The sequence below is a fragment of the Myodes glareolus genome, chromosome 8 (genome assembly GCF_982192425.1).
Source record: "Myodes glareolus chromosome 8, mMyoGla1.1, whole genome shotgun sequence".
Lineage (NCBI taxonomy): Eukaryota > Metazoa > Chordata > Mammalia > Rodentia > Cricetidae > Myodes > Myodes glareolus.
In genome coordinates this window covers 88209037-88234924 of record NC_142033.1, presented here as the reverse complement: position 1 = coordinate 88234924, position 25888 = coordinate 88209037, and the positions used below count along the sequence as shown (strand labels likewise).

At 41.7% G+C, this 25888-nt stretch overlaps 1 pseudogene; it reads left to right on the top strand.

The window, feature by feature from the left end:
* Positions 1–8941: 8941 nt before the first annotated feature.
* On the top strand, positions 8942–9631 carry LOC125401203 (dynein light chain 1, cytoplasmic pseudogene; annotated as a pseudogene).
* The last annotated feature ends 16257 nt before the right edge of the window (positions 9632–25888 follow it).

Here is a 25888-nt window from a genome sequence, read left to right as displayed (position 1 = left end):
AATAAATTGATAAACTATAAGGAAATTTCAAGATCACCTTTATACAAGAACGAATAAACAACAATTTAAGCATAGATATTTTTAATTTGAGGAATGTAGCTCTCTATTTTTTCTATGCAAAAAAAAAAAAAGGAGACTGACTCCTGTGGGAAATGATCCTTGAAGAAATGTAGTAGAAACTACTAAAGGAGGATAGAGTTAGATGGACTATATGCACAATGCAAATTAAAGTAGAAAATAAAATGTAAAAGTAAAATCAGAATTGATGTTATGCTTGTCAAAAATTAAGCAGAAAACTATCAGCATTATTTACAGCCCGAGAGTATAACGCTCTGTAGGTATTAATGGCAATCCGTTTAGAATATTTTCGGAAGGAAAAGTTGGTGCATGGTTTTCAAAGGAGGAATTGAAAACTCTGGAGCTGTGTGTAGAGCTTCCTAGATGCTTCTGGGAGTGCTCATGCGCAATTTGGTTTCTGTGAAATGACATGACGGTTGTGCAGCTTGGTGCTTTCATTTGAGACTGCAGAGTGGTTCTCTTTCACCTCATATGGATTTGCTGGATGCATTTCATGGTTGGCAACATGCTATCTGATGGGTGTACCACTATCGAGTGGAGGAAGTTCCAGCACAGCTGAGGCATTTAGCCTTGCTTTCCTTTATAGAACAATCCCTTCGTAGATACATCTCTGTCTTTTTGAAATGCTAAGCTCAAAGCTGTGGACCCTAAGAACTTCGTAGAGTGTTGTAGAAAACATTCTCCCGATCACTCGAAGGAAGTATGAAATCTGCTTCCTCCCCATAACGGATCTTAGTGTTTTCACCCTTAGTGTCCCCCCTCCCAGTATATGAAGTGACTCATTGTATTGTGTTTCTTGAATTTTGGATGAGCCTGTCGTTTCTCTTGCACTGTTTTATTTGGGACTTTTAAAGCACCTCTCCTCTGCTGTACCACCTTCACTGGATGGAAGATCTGTTTCTGTGTGATTTACAAACTGGGTTGTAGTTTGGAGAAATTAGTCTATGTAAAAGTGTGCTGCAATAAACCACGTTTGTCACCTTCCCATCAGCTATGGCTCTTTGTACAGTAAAGAATACTGATTCCTGTTCAAGTACCATTCACCCATTCATTTAACATGTATGTATCATGCATGACCTCTGTGCTTAAGATACAATGGTGATTAACACAAGATATGGGCCTCGTATAAACTTTAGGATATAATGGCTATAAATGAGTAGATTATTTCAAACGAAGGTGAAGTATTGGAGTAAACATGCTTGGCTTGCTGTATTCCTCTTGTACAATAATTATGTTTGGGGACCTTCATGGGTTATTGCTTATATATATAAAGAAATGTGAAACATACTTTGGGGTAGAAAAAGACATGAGAATTTTACTAATTTTTTTTCAAATATCAAGTGAATGGCATTTGCTACTGAATTTCATACTCCCTGGCAATAAAGCATAGTAGATCCTAATTTTGGCTTGGTTCTGCTTTTTCCTTCAGGGTATTGCTAGTTCACATCTATCCATTCTGGTGTCTGAACCTTACTGCTGTGCATACTTGTGTTGTACTTTCAGGTGCCTGGTGCGGGAGAATTGTCTGATTCTGTCAATCATGTTTTAAATAAACGCTGATTGGTCAGGCAGGAGGTGTAGGTGGGGAAACCAGACAGGAAGTGGAAATGATGAAAAGAGAGCAGGAGAATTCTGGGGAAGAGGAAGTTGATTCCTCCCACTCCTGCCCAGACCACCGAAGTAGCAGGATGTAAGCTGCCCCACTGAAAAAGGTACTGAGCCACATGGCTAAAATAGATCAGAAAAATGGGGTAATCAAGATGTGAGAGTTAGCTAGTAAGAAGTCTGACCTAATGGGCCAATCAGCTTTATAACTTACAGAGATCTGTGTGTGATTTTTCTCTGGGACTAAACAGCTAGGGGGCCGGGCAGGACAGAAAACCCCCCAACAAGCAGGCCCCCTCATGTTACAGGTGCTAGCTAGGCTGATTCCATTTTCATTTTCTCCTGGATTTCATTATGGGTTCTCAGGTTTATTCATTTATCTGTAGCTTGTTAATGGCCTGTTGGACATTTCATTGTTTATCAAGCAACTGGTAGTGATGAGATATTTTCCCGCTTTCTGTCTCCTTTTTATTTCTTCTTTAACTTTGCTTCAGGTTTCTCTTCTATGATATAAGCTAGCTGGTTTTCCTTTTTCTATTTTGCATGTAAGTCTATGAAGCTAAATGTTGAAGGCAACAAGAAATTTGAATAACACTGGTTTCAGTGCCTATGTGAGTTTTTATTTGTAGAAGCGGGAAACCCAAAGGAGAGCCTTCCATAAAAGTGGCAGCAGGAAGCTGGTTCCCAGGGAAGAAGCAAAGCTATTAACCACTATCTAGCTTTGGAAATCGTGATGCCTGACCTTTCTTGTATAGACCATTTTCAGCAAGAAAGAAGACATGACAGATACATTTGAATTCCACATTCCTCTCTTACCAGAAAACTAAACGTTAGTGTTCTGAAGGTGAAATCGTTGGGCTTTTTCCTTTTAGTGTGTTATGTTTATAACATACTAACTATGGTTTTTACATGACTTTGCTCTTTATATAAATGTCATGTATCCTTGCCAAGTCGTGGATTTTTTAAAACCCAACATTACTTCCTAATATGTATCTTTCTTGCCATCCGTCACTCCAGTTAACCGATAGTAGGAACTCTGGCTTCTTCTTGCTGCAGACAATTCCAGGTGTTTGCTATGGAAACAACATGATTTCTATACATATTACCTAATTATGATGACGCTATATTCTAAGAAAGGCGTTAGTGCCATGGTGGCTCCCATGAAGAAGTATACCTCAGAGCACATCACAGGCTGTGCTAAGGCTCTCTCCGAAGCTGCCCACTCACTTCAGGTGATCCAAGTGCTCAAGAGTTTGCTTTGGTTCCCATCTTCTCTACCACCTGCTACTCCCACTTCCCCCCACGTATCTCTTTATTTATCTATTATTGAAAATAGAGTCTTCTCTCACCCAGTATATTCTGACCACAGTTTCCACTCCCTCCAACCTTCCCACTTCCCCCCCCCCATCACCTTTTCACTCTCCCAGGATTCACTTCCTCTCTGTCTCTTTCCAGAAAACAGCAGGCCCATAAGACACAACAATCAAACACTACAAAAACAAAATGTAGTAAGACAAGGCAAAATTCTCACACCGATGCTGGGCAAGGCAACTTCACAGGAGAAAAGGAGTCCCCAGAGCAGACAAAAGAGCCAAAGACACACCTTCTCCTACTGTTAGGAGTCCCACAAAGACACCAAGTTAACAGCCAGAACATACAAGCAGAGGACCTGGTACAGACCCATGCAGCTTGCCGATTCGGTCTCTGTGAACCAAAATGTACCCTGCTTAGTTCATTCAGTGGACCTTGTCCTGGAGTCTTCCATCCCTCCTGACTCCTACAGTCTTTCCTCCCCTTCTTCTGCGGGATTCCCCAAGCTCCTAGGGAAGTCACCTGATGGAGACCTCTAATTTAGACTCTCTCCCTGCACAATGTTAGCTGTGGGTCTCTACTTCCGCTCTCTCCTGCTGCTGGAAGACGTCTCTCTGACGACAATTGGATAAGACACCAATCTATGAGTACAGCACACTACCATTAGAATGATGCCATTTATTTTTTTCCTTGTTTGTTTTGGTTTTGTGTTTAGACCAGTTGTGCTTGGTTTTATCCTAGGTTTCTGGGTTATCCAGTCTCTGGTCTGTGGCCAATTAACCAGTGTCCGGTACGGGCTCACTCTTGTGCAATGGTAATCAAATAAAGTCAAACATCGGTTGGCCACTCCTGAAAGTTCTGTATCACTTTTGCCCCAGCACATCTTGCAGGCAGGAAAGATTGTAGGTCAAATGTTTTGTGATTATGCTGGCGTCCAGGTTTCTCTTTTGGTAGCCTGCAGAGCACCTTCCAATATTAAAGTGATTGCGAAGCAGACGTGAAGACCCCATCTGGACACCAGCTCTTGGCCATGTTCAATGAGCTGTGTGGATGTTGTCTCCCACAGTGGGGCCCTACTCTTAGTTTGCAGAGAGAGTCCTCTGTCCTACCATCAACCTGCATTGTTTAGCATTTGCCACAGAACCCCATTTGGCTAGCAATTGGACTGAACACAACCCTGTCCCAACACTGGGAGTCTTGCCTGTCTACAAAAGACAGCCAGTTCAGACTCCGTATCCTCCATTATTAGGAGTTCTCATAAGTCACCCTCATAGACTTCAGGAAGTTTTTACTACACCAGGTTTCCACACAACCCCCCAGATGACCCCCAATCCAGCTGTCTTTCCCCGAACTCTCTTCTTTCACTTGATTCTCAATTCTCCTGTTCCCACCTGCTCCCAACCCATGCGCAGAATCCTTCTATTTTCCCTTCCCAGGGAGATCCATGTGTCCCTTCTACAGCACTATACTGAAGGGCTATGGAAAGAGTGGACAGGGGGCTGGAGAGATGGCTCAGAGGGTAAGGGCACTAGCTGCTCTTCCAGAGGTCCCGAGTTCAATTCCCAGCAACCACATGGTGGCTCACAACCTTCTGTAATGTAATGAGACCTGGTGCCTTCCTTGCCAGCAGTACATTGTATGCTTAATAAATAAATCTTTAAAAAAATAATAAAAAAAAAAGAAAGAAAGAGTGGACAATCTTATCTTGCTCCTGATTTTAGTGGAATTGCTTCGAGTTTCTCGTCATTTAGTTTGATGTTTGCTATAGCCTTGCTGTAAATTTCCTTTATTCTGTGGAGCAATGTTCTTTGTCTCCCTTATCTCTCCAGGATTTTTATCATGAATGGGTGTTGAATTTTGTCAAAAAGCCTTTTCTGCATCTATTGAGATGGTCATGTATTTTTTTTTTCAGTTTGTTTGTATGATGGATTACATTGACTGATTTTTGTATTTTGTACCATTCCTAAATCTCTGGGATGAAGTCTGTTTGATCATGGTAGATGATCATTTTGATGTGGTCTTGGGTTCAGTTTGCAAGTATTTTGTTGAGTATTTTTGCACCTAAAACCTTCTAGCCCTGGGATTTTTGTTTGTTTTGTTTTGTTGCTATTGAGAGACTTTTAATGACTTCTTCTATTTTGCTAGAGGGTTATAGATCTACTTAAACTGTTTATCTGGTCTTGATTTAGCTTTGGTAAGTAATATCTATGAAGAAAATTATCCGTTTCTTTTAGGTTTTCCAATTTGGTAGACTAGGTTTTTAAAGTATGTTCTTATGATTCTCTGAATTTCCACTGTGTCTGTTGCTATGTCCTCATTTTATTTCTGATTTTGTTACTTTGGATACCTTCTCTCCATCTTTTAGTTAGTTTGCACAAGGGTCTGTCTATTTTGTTGATTTTCTCAATGAATCAACTCTTTGTTTCGTTGATTATTTATATTGTTCTCTTGGTTGCTATTTTATTGAATTAAGCCCCCATTTGATTATTTCCTGCTATCTACCCCTCTTGGATATGCTTGTTCTTTTTGCTCTAGAGCTTTCAGGTGTGCTGTTAAGTTGCTAGGATGAGATCTCTCTGACTGTTTTATGTAGGCACTTAGTGCGATGAATTTTCCTCTTAGCACTGCTGTCATGGTGTCCCATAACTTCGAGTAGGTTGTGTATTCATTTTTATTGAATTCTGGAAAGTCTTTAATTTCTTCATTTCTCTCTTGACCATTTTTCATTCAGTGGAGAGTTGTTTGGGTTCCGCGAGTTTCTAACCTTTCTTTTGCTTCTACTGTTGTTGATATCCAGCTTTAAACCATGCTGGCCTGATAGGATACACGGAATTAGTTCAAGTTTCTTGTGTCTATTGAGATTGCTTTGTATTCCAGTATGCAGTCAATTTTGGAGGACTTTCCATGAGGTGCTGAGAGGAATCTTTTTTTTTCTTTTGTTTTTGGGTGAAATGTTCTGTAAATATCTGTTAGATTCATTTAGTTTACAACATCTCTTAACTCCAATATATCTCTCTTTAGTTTCTGTCTGGATGAGATTGGTGAGAATGAGATACTGAAGCCTCCCCCTATAGGTGTGTATGGGTCAATACGTGATTTAAGCTGAATAGTGTTTCTTTTATAAAAGTAGGTGCCCTTGTGTTTGGAGCATAAATGTAAAGACTTGAAATATCATGGCAAACTTTCCCTTTGATAAGTATGTAGTGTCCTTCCCACTCCTTTTATATTAGTTTTGGTTGGAAGTCTGTTTTGTTAGCTATTAAAATGGTTACTCCGGCTTGTTTTAGGTTCATTTGCTTGTAATTTTCTTTTCTCTTCTTTTTATCCTGAGGTAAGGGTGGCTGATGAGGGAGGTTGTCTTTGTTGGAGGCAGCAGAAGGATAGGTTCTATTTTCATATCCATCCTGTTAGTCTGCGTCTTTTTCTTAGGGAATCGAGACCAATGATATTGACAGATATCAGTGACCAATAATGGTTGATTACCACTATTTTGTTGTTGTTGTTGTTGGTGGTGGTGGTGGTGGTGGTGGTGGTGGTGTGTGTGTGTGTGTATCACATGTCGCATGGGCAAGCATGCAGGCATGCATGTACTTTCCAACTTTTGGTTTTACTTATGTAAAATTATTTTCTGTGTTTTCATGGGTATACGTAACCTCCTTAGGTTGGAGTTTTTCTTCTAGTTCTTCTAGGTCTGGACTTATAGATAGACATCAATTAAATTTGACTTTCTATGGAATATATTATTTTTTCCATCTACGGTGCTTGAAAGTTTTGCTGGGTATAGTAAGTAGTCTGGGCTTTCATCTGTGTTCTTTTAGCATCCATAGAATATCTGTCTAGGCCCTTCTAGCTTCTGGAATCTCCATTAAAAAGTCAGAGGTTATTATAATAGGTCTTTATACTTTTCTTAGTTTTTCCTTTGCAGCTTTTAATATTCTTTCTTTGTTCTGTATGTTTAGTGTTTTTTATTATTATGTGGCAAGAGGACCTTCTTTTCTGGTCTAATCTCTTTGGTGTTCTATAGCGTCTTGTACTTTTACAGGTATCTCCTTTTTTAGGTTAGAAAAATTTTCTTCTATGATTTTGTTGAAAATGTTTTCTGGACCTTTGAACTTGGTTTCTTCTTCCTCTCTTTTTATTGTTCTTAGGTTTGGTTTTTTTTTTCATAGTGTTACAGATTTCCTGCATGTTTTGTATCAGGAGTTTTTTAGATTTAACGTTTACTTTGACTAGTGTATCTATTTCTTGAAGATACTAATGTGTCTTCAATGTCTGAGATTCTCTCTTCCATCCCTTGTATTGGTGAAGCTTGTCTCTGTAGTTCCTGTTTGAATTCGTAAAATTTTCGTATTCAGAATTCCCTCAGTTTTTGGTTTTTTTTATTGCTTCTATTTCCACTTTTCTGTCTTGAACAGTTTTATTCATTTCCTTCAACTGTTTGTTTTTTCTTAACTTTCTTTAAGGGATTCATTCATTTTCTCCAATTGTTAGTTTGTTTTCCTAGATTTTCTTAAGGGATTCACTTCTTCTTTAAGGACATCTATGATCTTCACAACGTTGGTTTTAAAGTCTTTTTCATGTGCTTCAGCTATGTTGGAATAGTCAGAACCTTGTGTGATAGGATAGCTGTGTTCTAAAGAAAAAATATTGCCCCAAATGTTATTGATTATCTTCTTATGCTGGTGTCTAGGCATCTGGTGTAGACAGATTATTCTTTGGGTCGCCAGCTCACAAATAATGACATGGAGACTTATTATTAATTGTGAAAGCTAGGTCTTAGTTTAGGCTTGTTCCTAACTAGTTCTTCTAACTTAAATTAACTTATATTTTTTAATGTACATTCTTTTTTTTATTTCAAGAGTTTATTTATTTTTTTATTTATTTATTCTTTATATAGTGTTTTGCCTGCTTGTATGACTGCAAGCCAGAAGAGGGGCACCATATCTCATTATGGATGGTTGTGAGCCACCACTTTGTTGCTGGGAATTGAATTCAGGACCTCTGGAAGAGCAGTCAGTACTCTTGACCTCTGATCCATTTCTCTAGCCCCCTAATGTACATTCTTTTATGTGGCTTGGTTACCTATACTCTGTTACTGCCCATCTTTCTTCCTCCACAGCTAACTTGTGATTCTGCTTTACTTGTTTTCCAAGACCTCTCTGTCCTAAGAAGTCCTGCATAACCTCTTTCTGTCTAGCTATTGGCCATTCAGCTAATTAAACCAATTACATCAAACCAATCACAGCGACACATCTTCACACAGTGTAAAGAAATACTCTACAGCAATCCGGGTTTGAAGTGATTATAGGACTAGCCACTGACTTCTGGGTCTTTCTTTGTTTGGTGGGTATATTTGTTCCTTGGTTTCTCTTTCCCTTTCTGAAATTAGAGTGTGATGACTGTATGTTGTTTGTTTGGCTGGCCTGCTTGGCTACTGTGTTCACGGGGAAGCCTGCTGGTGTTGGGTCTGGGTCAGAGCAACAAGTGGGAGGAGGGAGAACAGAGGGGACAGGCTGCGGTATCCACAGGATGCACATGGAGGGTGGGTTTTCAGCTGGTGTTCTATTGCAGAGCTAGGGAAGAGGCTGAGGGACTGGGTCTGCTGTGGGAACGGAGCCTTGAGAAGGTCAGAGGGCAGGCTCCCTGGTCTTCTGTTATTGTCACTTTTTAAAACATTTTGCTAGTTTACAGGAAAGAAATAAAATACCCATTGTGTCTTACGTGTGTTTTATTGATTCCTGACAGGCTGGGCAATTCTTATTCCTACAGTTATCTTTATCAAGGTTTTCTTAATGTGAATGCCTTGTTTATTCAGTTTGGCCATCTTTTACTGACTTTCTTGTTTACATTTTAACGTGCTTTATACCCCCCAAATATCAATCCATTGTCAATGTCCTATTGCAGACAAGTCCAGCAGACACGACTTCCCCTGTCACATAGTTTATGATGCCTTTTGTTATATTTAAAAAAAAATCTTTCTTTTGCATCAAACATCAGTATGATTCCTTATAGTTTGTGCATTTAGTCTGTATAAGAGTGCTCATTTCAGATGCGCCACGGCTTCGGTAGCGACCAGCTCTCCTTGGCTGCCTGAGCGGTGCCAGCACCTTCCTCAGGAGCTCGCAGCAGCCGGCTGGCCCCAGCTCCGCGGCAACCATGTGCGACCAGAAGGCGGTGATCGAAAATGCAGACACGTCGGAAGAGATGCAACAGGACTTGGTGGAGGGCGCCACTCAGGCATTGGAGAAGTACAACATAGAAAAGGATATTGCGGCCCCTATCAAGAAGGAGTTTGACAAGAAGTGCAACCCCACCTGGCACTGCATTGTGGGGCGGAACTTCGGTAGTTATGGGACACATAAAACCAAACATTTCGTCTACTTCTACCTGGGTCGGGTGGCCATTCTTCTGTTCAAACCTGGTTAAAAGCATGGACTGTGCCAAACAACCAGTGATCCATCCAAAAACAAGGACTGCATCCTAAATTTCAAGCTAAAGACTGACTCTTTAGCTTTGCTAAGGGAACACCTCGTTTGAATCTGTTGTGTTTTGTGTGGAGCATCATCTTCTGTATGAGTTTGTGGTTATAAAATAATTAGTAAAATAGCTTACATTTGTATTTATTTTCTAGGCCATACTTCTATACCCCATTTTTTCCTCTCTTAGGCCTTTTCTTTAAAAATAGATCTGTTTGAGATGAAAAAAAAAGAATACCCATTTCTATCATATCAAAAATATATTCTCCTACCTTATCTGAAAATGTGATTTTGATTCTTTTTTTCTTTTTTGCTTTGAGTCATTTGAAATGGGGTCTCACTCTGTACCCTGGCTGACTTAGTACTTGCTATGCAGACTAGTCTTGACTGGTTGTGAACTCACAGAGATTCATTTACTTCTGTTGGGGTTAAAAACATACACTACCGTGTGCAGACCAAATATTTTAAAATTTTGTTTTAACCATGTTGTTTCTATGTCTTATATAAAGAAATATAGAGGTAGGTAGCCAAATGCTATTCTCTTTCTTGTCTATAACCAGCCATTCTCCTAATTCTATTTTTGTGAAGTGCATCCTTCGACCGGGTGGTGGTAATATATGCCTTTAATCCCAGCACTTGGGAGGTAAAGGCAAGTGGGTCTATGAGTTCAAGGCCAGCCTGGTCTACAGAGGAGTTCCAGGACAGGCTCCAGGGCTACATAGAGAAATGCTGTCTTAAACTCACTCCTCCCCACAAAGAAAAAGAATGAAAGAAAGGAAGGAAAAAAAGAAAAAAGAAAGGAGAAAAGAAAAAAGAAAGGAGAAAAGAAAAAAGCAAGGAGGAGAAATCCATCCTTCATAAGACATGTGTGATCTGCCTGGTGTGTCCCATCAACCTACCTATCATCCCATTACCATAGCACTAATTATAATAGATAAATCATGAATCATAACGTGAAAGCTCAAATCCCCTATCTTCTTCATTCTCTTGAAAACTGTCTTTTCTCCTTTTCTCTTCAGTGCAGACTGTCTCTTTTTTGTCTGAATCAAGTCTTTCAGTTGATGAGTATCTTCTAAATTCTCATTTAAAATTTATCTTTAGATTTAAAATTGTATCTTCTGTCGTAGTTTTACTCATATTTTGCATGTTTATGCCTAATTATATTATGGTTTTGTTGACACCACATGGCATATTCTTAATGTTCTCAGTTTATGGAACACAGCTGATTTTTAAATATTGACTATCTCAACCAATCTTGTTGAATTCTTATCGAGCTCCTCAGTCTTCTTAAACTGTCAACTAAAACAGACGGAGAGATTTAAATAGCAGCTTTTTCCTCAGAGTTCTCAATGCTTCAAGTCCCTGATCCGGTCTACCAGGGTTGACTTCAGAGGAGGGAACATTGACTTTCAGATGCTGGTCCTTATGCGGGGTCTGTGCACAGCCAGGAGGGAGAGAATGGCAATGGTGTGTCCCCATCTTACTGTTATTGACTGAGGCCACACCACACTCTCGTAATCTTGCTATAGCTGCCTCCCCACAACCAGGTGTGCTGGCTGATGCAGTCAGTCTGTGGGACAGGAAGAGTAATTCCGCTGTGGGATAGGATAACACAGCTCTTAGCCCATAGCAAGTCCCGGGATGCTGTTTATAGGATCTCTGTTTTTCTGTGGAAATAATTGTATAATCTTCTTTTTGCCGTGTTAAGACCGCAATACTTAGTAAGCCAACTGAAGCTCTGTTTTCCCAGCTGAGGAAGACTGTCTCATCATCAGATATAACATTTGCTTAGGTCTGGGTTTTTTGTTTGTTTGTCTTTAACTAGATAAGCTACATAAGTCTGATTTTCTTCCTCCATTGGCAGCATTTTCTTTCTTAATAAGGTGTGAGCATTTACTTATATCTACCATATTCTCTATGTTGAGACTTTAAATTTTACAAAGTGTCTCCTAGTGAACAGACACGTTTGTGAGTAAGGTTTTTGAAGTTAAACCACCCTTGAATTCCTTGGAACACAGAATTCCAATGGGAAAAACAGGAAACAAAATGGCTTTGAAAACGTGCCGTGATATCCCGCTGCAGTTGAAAGGCTAGAGAAAAACGGAACCAAGTAAGTGGTAGAGGATGGCAGGAGATGGAGCCACTGAGATAAAACATGAAGGGAACCAGGGGAGGGAGGGCCTGAAGCACGCATGTCTTTATTTACATTTTTAAAACACGTTCGACTTTCATATGGAGAAGTCATTACAGACAGACATGTGAAAACAAAGCCACCAGCATAAGCTTTCCCAAGTGGCCAAACAAACCAGAGTGAGCATGGCTTGAGATGGAGTGGCTTCAAGAGGGAAGAAGGGGGAGACATCTTGGAGGAAGAATCCATGGGTGCTGGTGGATGAGATGTTTGTCAAACAGAGACGAGAGGAATAAAGGTGACAAAGGGGATTCTCGCTGTGGCTTTGATCTCATTTCCAAATGTGCTTTTTCATGACTAGCTTTTAGCTGCTTTTCTAGATGTTTAATAATTTCAATTTTACTTAATGACATTCCAAAGAGCTGAGAGGAAAACTTGGAATTTCCCAGTCATTTTTGTTCTCCCCCTTTCCACTTCCGGTTTGTATGGACCTCTGATGCGGTTGCAGCTCTCACTGTCCAACACATAGCTGCTCTGTCCCCAACGACGTGTGAGGTGTTGTCCTACTGAGAGGCATGTGCTGATCATACAGGCAGGCTTCTTCAGCATCATAGTTACCTGGGGTTTGTAGATGATTTTATTACTCTTGGTGTTGCTCGTTGGTTCGGCTTCTTCTTATTCAGTTTTCCTTTTGTGCAGAGTAATGTATGTTTTCCTTTCTTGTTGATTTTTGTGGCTCAGAATCTGCAGTGTGACTCTAGTGATTATCTTTATAACTTGAAATAGCCTACGTATGTTTCAGCTTCGTGATTTCTTGACCCCAAATCCTGAGACACCCCGCCCGTCTGTCCCTCTTTGCCCCGGGTCTTCCCTTGGGAGCTCTCAGGAGCTGTGCCTTATTTTGTCGTCCTTAACTGATGGTTCCTGTGGCAACCTGGGTTTGGAGCACGTCATTTTGAGCTTGCCTACAGGTCTCCACATTTGTTTCTGTGTTTAAATAATTGTGATGCTGTCAATCTACCTTTCATGTCTAAATTCTTCATTTTGCTTGTCTGGTTTGTTTGTATTTCTTCACTGTAAGGTAATTTCTAAACATTTACTGTTACTGGATTCTCTGTACTCCAAAGACTTTCCCCGTGGCTTTTACTCAGCAACTAGAAGGCTCTGCAGGCCACACTTTGCTGCCCTCATAACTCGGTGGTACTGGGCCATCTTGGTACTGAAATGGTCTTAAATGAAGACACCTGAGGGGGCGATGACTTGCCACAAGCAACCTTCAATTGTATCGAATCTTCGGGTAACTTGGCATGAAAAGACTAGCTCTGGGGCTTATTGTTCAGAAACATTCCCTGCAGCATGGCCTGGCCCACTGAACGAAGAACAGCTTGTCCTCTGTTTCAAGACATTCTTCTTCTACTGTGGCCTTTCTCTAATATTTCATCAGCATCTAATTCCCTCAATCCACGACTTCGTTGGTCAGAAATCCTTTCCTGCCCCACTGGTTCTGCCCCTCTCTTTCTCCGGTCACGTGTTACGTGCAGAGAAGCCCTGGCTAGCCCTGGATCTAGCCCCTCCATGCACTTGGCCTATTGGTTCTATACTCTGATTCCTTATCTTAAAGTTTGTTTGTCTGAGCCACCACCTAGCACTTCCAAGCAAAAGGTCTCTTTCCATTGCCTGCCGTGTCTTCTTCCAGACTGAAATGTTCGTCTCCGGGCTACTGTGTTTCTCGCTCTCTTTCTTATATGGAGTGTGTTTACACCATTTTGCTTTGACGAAGACATATCTAAACATAGTTTCTGTTAGTCTGGAAACGGAGTGTTCAGGTCCTTGGTGTTCCCACGTCCTTGTCATTTAGGCACGATGTGTGGATCCGTTTGACTTGAAGGTCATGTGTTAAATGTGTCTTCCAGAAATCGTCTCTATTTCTGCCCTCTCATTGAGCTGCGGGGACTGAGCAGCCGTGACGCAGACCGGCCCTGCTGTCCTAGAATGCGCTTTTATGTATCGCCCTGCGAACTCACTGTCTTAAAATTTTACTTTGTTCTCAGGAGGCAAAGATCAGAACTGTGTTTTTTTTTTTTTTTTTTCTCACCTGATTCCGGAAACAGTAGACACCTGTGTTCATCTTTGGCCACCTTGTCTCAAGATAGTTTTTAGGTCCAGAGCTACAGGTCCAGAACTGAGCTGTAAAAGACTTACACCGCACATGCCAGCTCCCACCATACATGCACCCACATTCTCAGGGACAAAATTAAAATAAAGAGGACCAAGTGCCTACACCCTGAGAAATAATAAATTGAGGTTTTCTGTCGCGCTCTTTTGGCCTTTTCTGGTCTGCTCTGGGCACTTCAAGGGATTCTAAACTGTAATTCCTCCACAGCATTCGTGGAAATCCATCTTAACTGAGATGAAAGTTTGCCTTGCCAAGAGGTTGTTATGACTCTAATATTCCCTGACGTGAGTTTCAGCCCTGCCAGGCACGGTGTAGTATTAATGGGAGTGGGCGACATGGGCAACCAAACTCCTGTGGCCCGTCCTAGTCAGAGAGAAATTCACAATCATTTGGCCTTATTATTTCTTCTGCCAACAACGGATTTCTTGATAAGATGACAAAACATGGAAGTACTAAGGTTTCGTGTGTATAAAGGAGAAGTTTTAAATTAAGGACAGGCTTCTTAAAAATGCGTATCTAGCCATCTGCTGGTGTGTCCCCCTCGTCGGTGATGAGTTATCCATGGGAGCGTCAGGCAGAAGCGCTTGCTTACCAGATCTCAGCATGGAGGATAACCAGAGTAACTGAAAGGGTTGGTGAGTTCCATTCAGCCTCCAGATCCTGCCCAGAGACCCTTCGTCTCCTTAGAGCGAAGGCCAGCTGTCCTCTTTCCCAGGTCTCTTTTCTGTAATCTCCGGCTTCACAAAAGAACGAGCCCAGAGAAGATAACGTCTCACTGCCTCCCCCACCTCCAAACTTGAATCTCCCTGCATGTTTTAACAGAACTCCAGGCCTTGGAAGGTACAAGTGAAAATCTTGACTTAAGAAAAAATTCTGAAACTGTTTTTTGCAATTAAAAAAAAAAAGTCGGAAAAAAAGAAAACATAGTTTCATTTTAGAAATCTTCAAAATGCACAAAGGTAGAAAATGCAGACGTTGCACGTCATTTCATAAGCACAGTTCCAGTGTGTATATACTTTCATTTTCCCAGATATACTCAGATATACGCTTGATTATCAAAACTCTGATTTTCCACTTTTCTTCTCATTTTATGATCACTTTAAACTCTATTATTGCTTCTTCCAAAGCAACATAAAGCGCCAAAGGTACAGGATTCCTAATAAAGAAATTCACAAAGAAAACGGACAGCTCAAAAGAGGATGAAAAATAACTACCAATTAAGTATATGCTAGAGCTGGAATGTAATAAAATGCAATTTTGAATTTAAAGATTTGTTTTCCCCCTATAAACTTGGAGTAAGATGATCGTCAGACCTTTGGGCTCAGTGCTGACAGGTAATTCACCATAATATCCTTTAAAATTTTAATGTCTTGCAGAGGCTTCTAGCATGGCACAGTGTGGCGCCCAGGTGGAAGACAGCTTGCGAGAATAAGTTCTCCGCTGCCACTGTGTAATCCCAGCGATGGAGCTCAGGCTGCGAAGCCTTGAAGGAGGTGCCTGTCCCTTCTGAGGCATTTTGGTGGCCTGGAGTTGTTTTTTGTTTGTTGGTTTTATTTTTCAGCACAACCACGTAACTCTCTGGAAGTTTTCGGAGCACACACTGAACGGGGCAGAAAACTCACGTTCTCCTGGAAGTCTTCTTTATTCCTCATCTCAGCAAATGGACAGCAAATGAATCATTTTTGATAAGTGTTTTAGTTAATGAACTATCTAAATATGCATGCTAATTAATTAAAATCAAAGTCTATACTGTTGTGTTTCGATCGTAATAAGCACTTTCTAGTGCTAGCCAGGATAATTGAGCATCAATTCCAGGTTTGGGCTTTTGTTTGGAAAGGTCTGCTTCCTTTAAAGACTCTGTTTCTATCGACCAACTACAAGAGTCCAGTCTGTCGAAACTAGGGTAAATCTCATAGACCAACTTGACCTAAAAACTTAAAGGCTGCAGTGATCTCATTCAAATTAGTGGCACGCCACATCCAGTTTTTAATTATACAGCTGCTGTTCGAATGGCTAATGGCTTTGCCCAGGATGCATTGTCGGAGGGAGCTAGGTTCTTCCACCCCGCCCTTCGCCTTCTCACTAGAGCGGGTTGCCCTTTGCCGTAATGTCCCATCAAAGCCAATGTTGTGAACATTGTGATCCTTCTGATGAGCCTTCAGCTTCCGGTGAGGGAACCCGAGGAAGGCTAAGCACAGTACAAAGTCATTGGCAAAGTAATAACCGTGTTTCCTGCTCAGGTGATAGCTCAGGGGAGATTTAATTGGACAAAATTACCCCATTCCAAGAATAATACTTTACACTTTATGTCACAATAATCTCTGAAGGGTCTTGAAGAGATTTATGAACATTGATTAAACATCAGCACCGCACTTTGAAGGAGGTGATATTAATACTGCTTTACTGAGCCCGGAGAAGGGTGGCTGCCTATCCCAGAACAAAAGAGTCAAGAAACAATCCCAATCTGCCTGACTCCATCAGGACTATAATTCCACAAGACTATGAAGCTTTGAGGGGTCTCACTTCCATGATATATTATAATTAAAATGGCAAAAGAAGGGAAAACGTTTATTTCCCAGTATATCTTACAATGGCCACAAAAGAATGCTTGTTGGATTTCTGGAGTCAGAAAATATTTGAATTCTTTCTCTTGATCCCCTGAGATTTTAGCTGGACAAGTTCTGTTTATAATTAGTCTGCCCTCCATTTTCCAGCCATAAACATCGGCAGAATCAAATATGAAATCCAAAAGTCTCTGGAGCTGGGAGGAATATCAAGAAAGCAGAGTCAAGTCCTTCTGATTTCCAGATGAGAAACCTTTTTCTCAAGAGAGAATGAAAGATGAAAGACGTCTCATTCTAAACAGTGAAGAGGCTCTGCCACTGTTATAACGTCGCTGGTTATACAGCAAGCTGCCACATGGGGCTCTAAGGCCTGGATTCCTCAGTGTGTGAGACTGTGGAATAACTTAAGCTGAGGTGGTGTGAATTATTCTGTGAAAAGTGAAAGTGAAAAGAAATGGATAAAGTTTTCAGCTTACTCCAACATACACACACACACACTCACACACACACATAGACACACACGCACACAGACACACGCACACAGACACACGCACACAGACACTCACACACATATACACACTTAGACACACAGAGACACACACACGCACACACACATGCTCACACATATACACACACACTCACACACACGTAGACACACACGCACACAGACACATGCACACAGACACTCACACAATATACACACATAGACACACACACAGACACACATGAATGCACACATGCTCACACATATACACACACACACTCACACACACACGTAGACATACACACACACAGACACTCACACACATACACACACATAGACACACACACGCACACATGCTCACACATATACACACACACACTCACACACACATGTAGACATACACGCACACAGACACACACATAGACACACATAGACACACATAGACACACACACGCACACATGTTCACACATACACACACACACACACACACACACACACAACTCTAAAGTTCTAATCTGGTTACTGCAACCACCCTCAATAGACTCAGGTGCCGTAAAGCACAAAGTGTGTGGGAAAGCTTCCTCCCTAGAGTCAGCCCTTCGCAACTGCTTCTTTACCTCCAATCACTCCTAGTGAGATGAAGTTCAAACTATGCCCGTTTCTGGAAGCAAAAGGAGCTCTCTGCCGTTCTCCACAGAGCACCTGACAAGTGACAATCAGGACACATCTCAGGGTGTTTTAGCAGGTGGAGGGGAAGTTGACAGGCGTGTGTGTTTCAGGTGCACAGTCACTGTCTGAGTGATTGCAGCCCTCTGCCCAGCTCAGAGACTGAGATCTGAAATTACCTGACCCAGGTGCCTCTGTGTGCCGTAAGTACTACAAAGCAGATTCTGACTGTGTCTGCAGCAGCTTCACATAGCCTATCCGATACTTCTTTTTACAGCTAATAAACTCTTCTTCAGACTTAAACAAACAAACGCTAGTGTCAATACATGTGCTTTGAAGATTATGATCAATTAAGTACGCGTGAAGTTAGAGAAAGTTATATATGCACACATGAGTCATCTCAACCGCTTCCCGGTGCGCCTGTGTTTGGCAAAGAAGCTGGACGAACTCCGAAAGGTGCAGATCCTGGAGGACCTGTGCTCCCTGGCAGGCCGGCATCCCTGCTTTGGGAAAGTGAGCAAGACTTGTTCTCTTAATCAAAACGCAAGATCTGTTTGTTGTTGTTTGTTGCTGTGGCTTTTGTTATTATTTTACTGGGTGCTATGATTCCGGAGACAAAGCTGTTTCACAGTCGAGTTCTGATGCCCGGTGGCTGTTCTTGCAGCCTCCACAGTAACCGCCCCAGCACTTGCAGCTTCAGAGAGTAAGTAAAACAACAAAAAGAAGGAGATGCAGAAGAGTAGGCAGGGTGGCTTTGCTCGCCTAACTACATTTTTTAAAATAGAGACAAGAACAATACGGATTAATTTTGCTGTTCTCTTTGGAACACACCAGCTGCCTAATATTTAAGTCTTGGTTCCTCCTCCACTCTCTCCACCTCAGGCTGTTCTCAACACTTTGGATTCCTTCCTCAACCCACAATCAAAAATTTCAGTACATTGTAGAAGAAAAATATTTTGGAAATGAAAGTATATCTTTAACATTTCCAAGCAAATGAATTTATATTTCATAGACGCCCTAGTCATGGGTATGTCACAGGCAAACATGATACTATAGAATTAGAAGTGGATTTGGACGGAAAGACAGAGAGAGGCGCTGTAGAAGCTGATAATTAGTACACTGTTATAATTGGCAAATACTTCTCAATCCCATGGTAACTGAGTTCAGAAAAGGACTTCTGCCGGTTGACTAATTTTTCCTGAAGGCAGTCTTGTCCCTCTCTTTAAATGGAAAGTTTGAATAGCTGTCTTCTTGAAAATTGCATTATTATATTCATAAACCGCCTTATGTTTTAAAGTATTGCTGCATTTTAAAGTTTGAAAAGACATATCAACTCTAAGAACCAAATAAACACTAGGTTTATGAAAGAACTCCATTACACGTCATAACCATATTTCATATGTAAATTTGAGTGTGTTTTTTTTAGAAATAAACATTATTTGCTGAATGAAATCAACTTTAAAACAAAGGGAAGTAGACGGCTCTCAGTGAACGTGGATAATCAGTTCAAAATGCCTGGGCTGTGGAGGGAAGGCTTCGGCAACGCAGTCCAGAGGTCCGAATATTTCTAATTGCAAAGTAGACAGCAGGGAGAGAAGGAGAAAAGAATTTAAAATTTAAGCAAGAGGAATGTTTTTCCATGTTCCCTCCTCAAATATTTAGCAGAATGCAGTCATACACAGGGATTTTTTTTCCAGATTAATGCCAGAACTTAGTATATTGAGTTCCCAGACACAGCCTTGAGTCCTAGACTGTGTATGTCCTTAAATCTTCTCTTCTGTAATATAGAGGAGAATGTGTTGTCCCAGGGCTTGGGGATGTAAATGGCCGATCAGGGGTATGCTTTGAACATAATAATATTTTACTAAATTAATCATACAAAGAACATTTTCAGCTTTATTCCTGACTATTGTTTTTTTGGGATTGATAAGTCACTTCAACCAAAGATAATGTTCTGAATGGGGCAACATAAATCAGAGAACTGTACGAGATGCCGATTAGAAGGAACAAGATCCAAAAGTTGGTAAAACAGCAGCAAACTGAAATTGGATTGGACAGACGTCGTAAGGACGGCCTGACAGTGGGACAGATTTATGCAATCTACACCAGGTGTTGGGCAATAGGTTTGTCTTTTTGTCATGTTCAAAACCTGTCAGCAGCAATGAAAACAGCAAATATCCTCTGAGACAGTTCTTTGGGGCCCTTGTCCTCTTAAACAACTTCCTGGGTTCCAAGAAAACAGGGAGAGGGCTGGGAAGGTATGTGGCTCAACTGGAGTGTGTAAAGTGTATAAGTGGCCCTGAGCACTTCCTTGTGCCAATCTCTGATGACTGTGAAGAGTCTCTGATGGACAAGATAGTGATTGTGCAACCGATGGGTCTCCTAAGTGCAGGGAGGACACACCTGGCTCACAGGCTTCCAATGACCCCTCCTTTGTTTCTGGGTCATGGTTTGATGGAATTCTTTAAGAGTCTGAACTTGCTCTAACATCATAGATATGCTGGAGACTATGTTCTTCCATAGGAAGTAAGTTAGAGACAATGTGTCATGTTTAAAAACAAATAAACAAACAAAAAAAACTGGACAAGCTGCTATAACAATGCCCACTTAGAATGACCGTTATGGAAATGTTTTGATAAAACCCAAAGAAAACTGATGGGGAAAAAATGTTTATACCAGCAACAGAAATAGGCATTTTTCAAAAGTGTTTTTAATCATCTCCCAGGATGGGGTTAACCAACTGTGTCAGCAGAATGGAGTTACAGACTCATAGGAAATGAGAAATCAAAAAGAGCAAAGTTTTGAAACACATTCAAAATCTTGTCTTCCGGTATAAAAATCAGGCTTGTGGAGGAGGAGCATTGTTCGGCACCTTTAAGAAACATGCTCAAGGAAGCAGCAAGTGAAATCACCCCAAATCCAGAAGTCCCTAGTCTAAAAGACAGAAGTTTTAGAGGGCCCACCTGTCATAACAAAAGCACAAAACGAAAGAAATAAGAGTATTCAAGGGGAAAATAGAGAGGTGCATATCCATGAGACAGGGAGCGGTTTCGTGGTGGGCATTCGGTTCTCACCAGCTTGGGGCTGGAAGAGAGTAGTTTGTCCCATGGAACCAGTAACAATCGCTTTAGTACAGGCAATTTTAAAGCAGCATATTGGCCTTTGAATCAGTTGTTCTCAGAGCATGTAAGCTAAGTCACACTCTGAAATGTGTTTGGGTACCAACTGAGATCCACCATACAGTCCTGGGTATTAAAAGAGCCACAGTGTTCCCTGTTCTGCTTGTGAGTTCCCATTCCTCAACCACTCAGGTTGTCCCAAAGAATTCCTTTGGGTTTTAACTTCCTTAGTCTTTATTTATTTATTTGCTTGTTTTTTTTTTAAACATGGTCAAGTGTTTATATTGCTTCAATAAATTGTTATTTAATCTCAGTGCTATGTTTGAAAATAAACAAACGAATAAAACCTTCAAACAATTGGTCTTTGGCTTGCTGAGAATCGTGACCATTATTAGCCATAAATAAATGCAGTACAGGGTCAGTGCAATGGCTCAGCAGCTAAAGGTGCTTGCTACCAAGCTTGACAACCCAAGTTCAAGTCTGGGGATCTACATGGTGGAGGGAGACTCACATTGTCTGTCCTCTGACTCTCATACACATACACACATACACACACACACACACACACACACACAGAGAGAGAGAGAGAGAGAGAGAGAGAGAGAGAGAGAGAGAGAGAGAGAAGGAAGAATGAACAGGACAGGTTCCAAAGCTATAGAGAAACCCTGTCTGGAAAAAAATTTAAGAAATAGACTCTGTGTATAGATTTCTTATTTCACACACTGAGTTTGTGAAGCTGGAAAGACAGGTATGAAGTCAGGGGTGATAGATGTACCTCCAGCACTTGTCTGGCCAGTGGAGGAAGGTTTGGGTGTTTTAACTTCTGAAATACTAAGAGGTGCCCAGACAAATCTAATGGCAAACTACAGAGGATTGCTCTTATGACAGCTTTCAGGCTGCCTTTCAGCAAAGGCCTCAGCTGTCATCTTCAAATGTGCAGACCAATATATGGAGGTTACTGTGCCTGGAGGTATTGAGAAAGACTTCTGACACTTGCTTCTCCTGCCAGAAAAATTCCAGAAAAGGAGGTAACGGAGAGTGAACTAATTGAAAAAACAAAACAAAGGCAAAGTAGAAACATTTAAACTTTCTTCTTCTGGAATACAAAACACGTGGATTTCAGATTGCAATATGTTAAATGTTTTTAATGAGAAATTCTCATTTCTGTAGAACTATGTACATTTTCTAAAAAATAGACACTCATTGTTATCATAATCTAGTATTTAACAAATGTCTCAAATTGTAGTGGTTATATTTCAAAATAATGCCTTGTAAAATAGAAACTTCATAGAATTTACTCACATTAATAATTTTTGCAGATAGTGTTATGAGACACAGTTTCACTTTACATACCAAACATTTTCTTCCTCACACTGGAATTCATTTTTTCCTGATACTAACTGTTCATTTTTTTCTCTATGGAATGTTTTTTCAATGATCATTGTGTAATATTTGTTGAACAATACTTGGTGATGCTGATGTAGAAATAGAACCTGCTTAGAACCTGGATACTGCACAGAATAAGGGCTCTTTGAATGATCACTTCTCAGAGCAAGAACAAACAGACTTAGGGTGTCTATCTCAGAACAAACTGTTTAAGATGTGTTAGTTTAATCATTACTCTACCTAAGGAAAAATGTGGAAAAAAGACACGTTTTTATTATATGATATGATATGAAGTTTCACCTTCAAATAAATTTGTATATTTTGTTCTAGTTGAGATAATTTTATAAAGAATAAACAGAATGATGTATACAATTTTATATGTATATGTAAAATATATATAAATGGTTATATGTATATATATGACATATGATGGTGCAGACTTTTAATCCTAGCACTCAGGAAGCAGAAGCAGGAGAATCTTCATGAGTTAGAGACCAGCTTGATCTACAGAGTGAGTTGAGTTCCAGGACAGCCAGAGCTACACAGAGTGACCCTGTCTCAAAAACAAAACAAAAGCAAATAGATAGACAGATTTGATAGTAATTCAGACCTCAGATGTCTTTCAGGCAGGGCAAAAACAGTAAAGCTGATGTAAATGACCAAAGTCAAATCAGAGCAATACCCCTTTAGAATAGTATTTCTTCTAACCAAATTCTAAAGCATCATCCTTCTTAAAATTTCCTCCCAAGTAGATATCATTGTCATTTCGAGTAAGAAGCATTTTTGAATTTTGAAATGATATACTATCTGTGTAATTTTATAATAAATAATCCTTAAATGAAAAAATCAAAAACACACTTAGAAATCAAAATAACCCAGGCATGGTGGGGTGTAGCTTTAACCCTCGTAGTGGAGAGGCAGAGACGGGTGGATGGATCTTTATAAGTTGGTGCAAGCCTGGTTTGCATAGCGGAACTCTGTCTCAACAAAAATAATAATAAATCAAAATAATGTAATCAATGCATATCACACGTGGTTAACTCCTTCCAGTTCAGCCAGCCCACTTTGACCTCTGCCATGGTCAAACTTGAGCCAAACAGTCTCTCTCTGTCACACTTAGTGACTCTTGCCTGGAAATATCTGCCCAAGGCAGGAGCTTTTTCTAATTTCTGCAATTATTCTCCAGTTTCAGACTACAAAAATCACTAACTGATGGCAAATAAAACAGCTTACAGTACAGTGAGTGCCTCGAAAAGTTCTGGGTTCCTCAGGGGACTTTCAAGAAATTCGAATCAACTAATATCTAAGAAGGCAATAAACTCTCTTCAGGGCCGTTGGAGGACGCACAATAGTGTTGAAATTTATTCCCCAGAGTCTTCGACTATTTTTCGTTACTATTCCACAAGTAGAGAAGAAACAAAACAGTAAACTGTATAGGGTTTTAAGAAATGGCAAAATGCATGAGATATTCATACCTGCAAGTTTTCTCTACCAAACATCCAAGACAAAATCCTAGGCAACCAGAAACTTAGACCAAAATGCTAAAGGCAAGCAAGATGTCGAAAGAAAAAATGGAAATAAATAACTATTTTAGGAAGAAATTTCTAAGTTGAAATAAAGATTTTAGCAATAGCAATGCTAAACTCACTACGCATACAGGCTTCTCTTGCACAAGGTTAGGGTAACCCGGATGGTCAATGGGGTTCAGGGATGTAGAATTTAGACCTTAACATTGCAATGAAATGCTATGTCTGTTTGGAATTTATGATGTCCATTTTTGAGTTCTTAAAGACAAGCTGCTAGTGGGGGCAGGGCTGGCAGGCTTGTGGTTACCAGAGTAAATAATGTTTTGAGTTTTCCTGCTCTGGGACCCCAGACAGGGGACCCTAGAGTCGGTCTTCATGGGGAACTCACCCAAAACCTCCAGATCCTTTTTTTTTCCATCTCAAGGGAATTGATTAAGTGGGATCCCAGGAAGCCAGTGAAGAAGACTGAGGGTGGTTGTGTTTCCTATTGGTTGTTGTTGCTTAGGTGGTGGTTGTTGCCCTGGGAGAGTCCCATGTCACCGTCAAATGCAAGCTCTCCTTCATCTCTTCCTGTAATGACCTCTTTGCCCCAGGGTCCTCTGCAGTTTGGTTGGTTCCTGGCTCACAGAAACTAGCTCAGTGATGGAGTCACCAGCCGGCTACACAGGCTAGTACACCCACTCTGCACACACCCCGAACTCTGCTAGCAGACAAAGATACGCCCATCTCTAGCCTTCTTAGAAAGAATAGTAAAGATTTCTGGTGTAGTTGTTAATTTTTTTTCCCAGAAGAGTTAGGAGGAAAAGGTTTTGTTTTCTGTTTTTTTTTAAGAATATTGAGCACACAGAAAATTAAATAACTTCTCTGGGTCTCAGTTTGTGCGTCTGTGAAATGGGCAAGTAAGTGCCCTGAGTCTTGAGACTTGAAGGGCTCAGCATGGGGGAACAGGCTAGGAAGCGGGGGGGGGGGGGGGGGGGGGGGGGTGGGACGCTCAGGCATGTCTCCTCATCCAATTCACTAGGGCAGTGATTTTTTTTTCATTGCCTTGAGGAGGGCAATGCTTTCTCCCAGACGTGTTTACCTAGCCATCAGTATTAGTCGCCCCCTGCCCTTCCGACATACTTTGTTTTGTTTCCTCACCCCAAGGGAATGTCTGTCTGTAAATATGAACGTGGAAACGCAGGCAGCTTTGCCCAGCTATTTCCGAAGGTGGACCGTGCAAGTCTGACCCGGATCTTGCACTAAAGGAGACAAACTCATTTCCCGCCTTTGGCAGCGTCCAGGGACTAGCCCGGCCACGAACTGAACTCCAGCTTCCGTGAGGCTCCGAGTCCGAGTCCCTCTGGGTCTTCAGGTCCCGGGTCCTACGGTGCCTGTCCCCGCCCTTGCTCTCCTGGCTCCGCAGCTCCCTGCAATCCTTCCTCCCGCCCGCTCTGCTGCGCTCGGAGCTCGGTGGCTCGGGACTCCCGGGTACCGGCGGAGTCTCCGCGTTCATTTGCAGGAAGCCGGGACAAGGACACGCGCGTATCTCCACGACGCTCATCTGAGCACCTGAAACCCTAACTTCGGCCCATGCAGTTCCTCCCTGCGAGGGGGCCGAGCAAAAGGCACCGGGTCCCCACATCTACTGCGCTTCTGATCACCGAGCACCTGACCTAAGGGACCGACTACCCGCCCGAGTGATGCCTCGAAGGACGGACTGTCCAGGAACAGAGGCGAGAAGCTTCTAGAATCAGCCCTGGGCGGAGCGCTCAGGAGTCCTCCAGACCTGTTGGGAAGAAAGGCGCCCTTGGACATTCAGCCTGGAGCAGCGGATGACCGAGGCCGGAGTCGTGCACCCTGTCCCCGGGTCACTTGCACAGGGCGGGGCGGCTCTCAGCCTCTAGGCTTGATCCTCTCCCTTCGGCTGAGGCCTGGGGTAACCCCTCCCGGAGGGCAGGCAGCTACCTGCAAAGGGACTTTTGCACCTCTTCGGGCCATTCATCCTCTCTTTAAAGGACGCTTTATCTCAGAACTCCCTGCGCCCAGCCCAGTGTGAGCAGACTCCCAACCCTGTGGTTGCAAGCTCAAGGCCTGCGGCACCCCACTAGACCCAGGGAGCGCGCATCCCGGGGGTGAAAGCAGAGGACGACCACAAGCACCCGCACAGGCGGAGGGATACGCGATGACCGCCCTCACCCCACATACCCGGAAGTGGCCGAGGAAGTAGCAGCGAGTGAAACTATCCTTTGGGACCTGGAAGAAGGGGTGCCTGCAAGGTTGAAGACTTTGCCTCCTGTTTTCAAACTGACTCTACGTGGCAGAAGTTTCTTGGAAAAGTGCGATTTTCGGCAAGCATAACCGTAGTCTGAAGCTATTTTTTTTA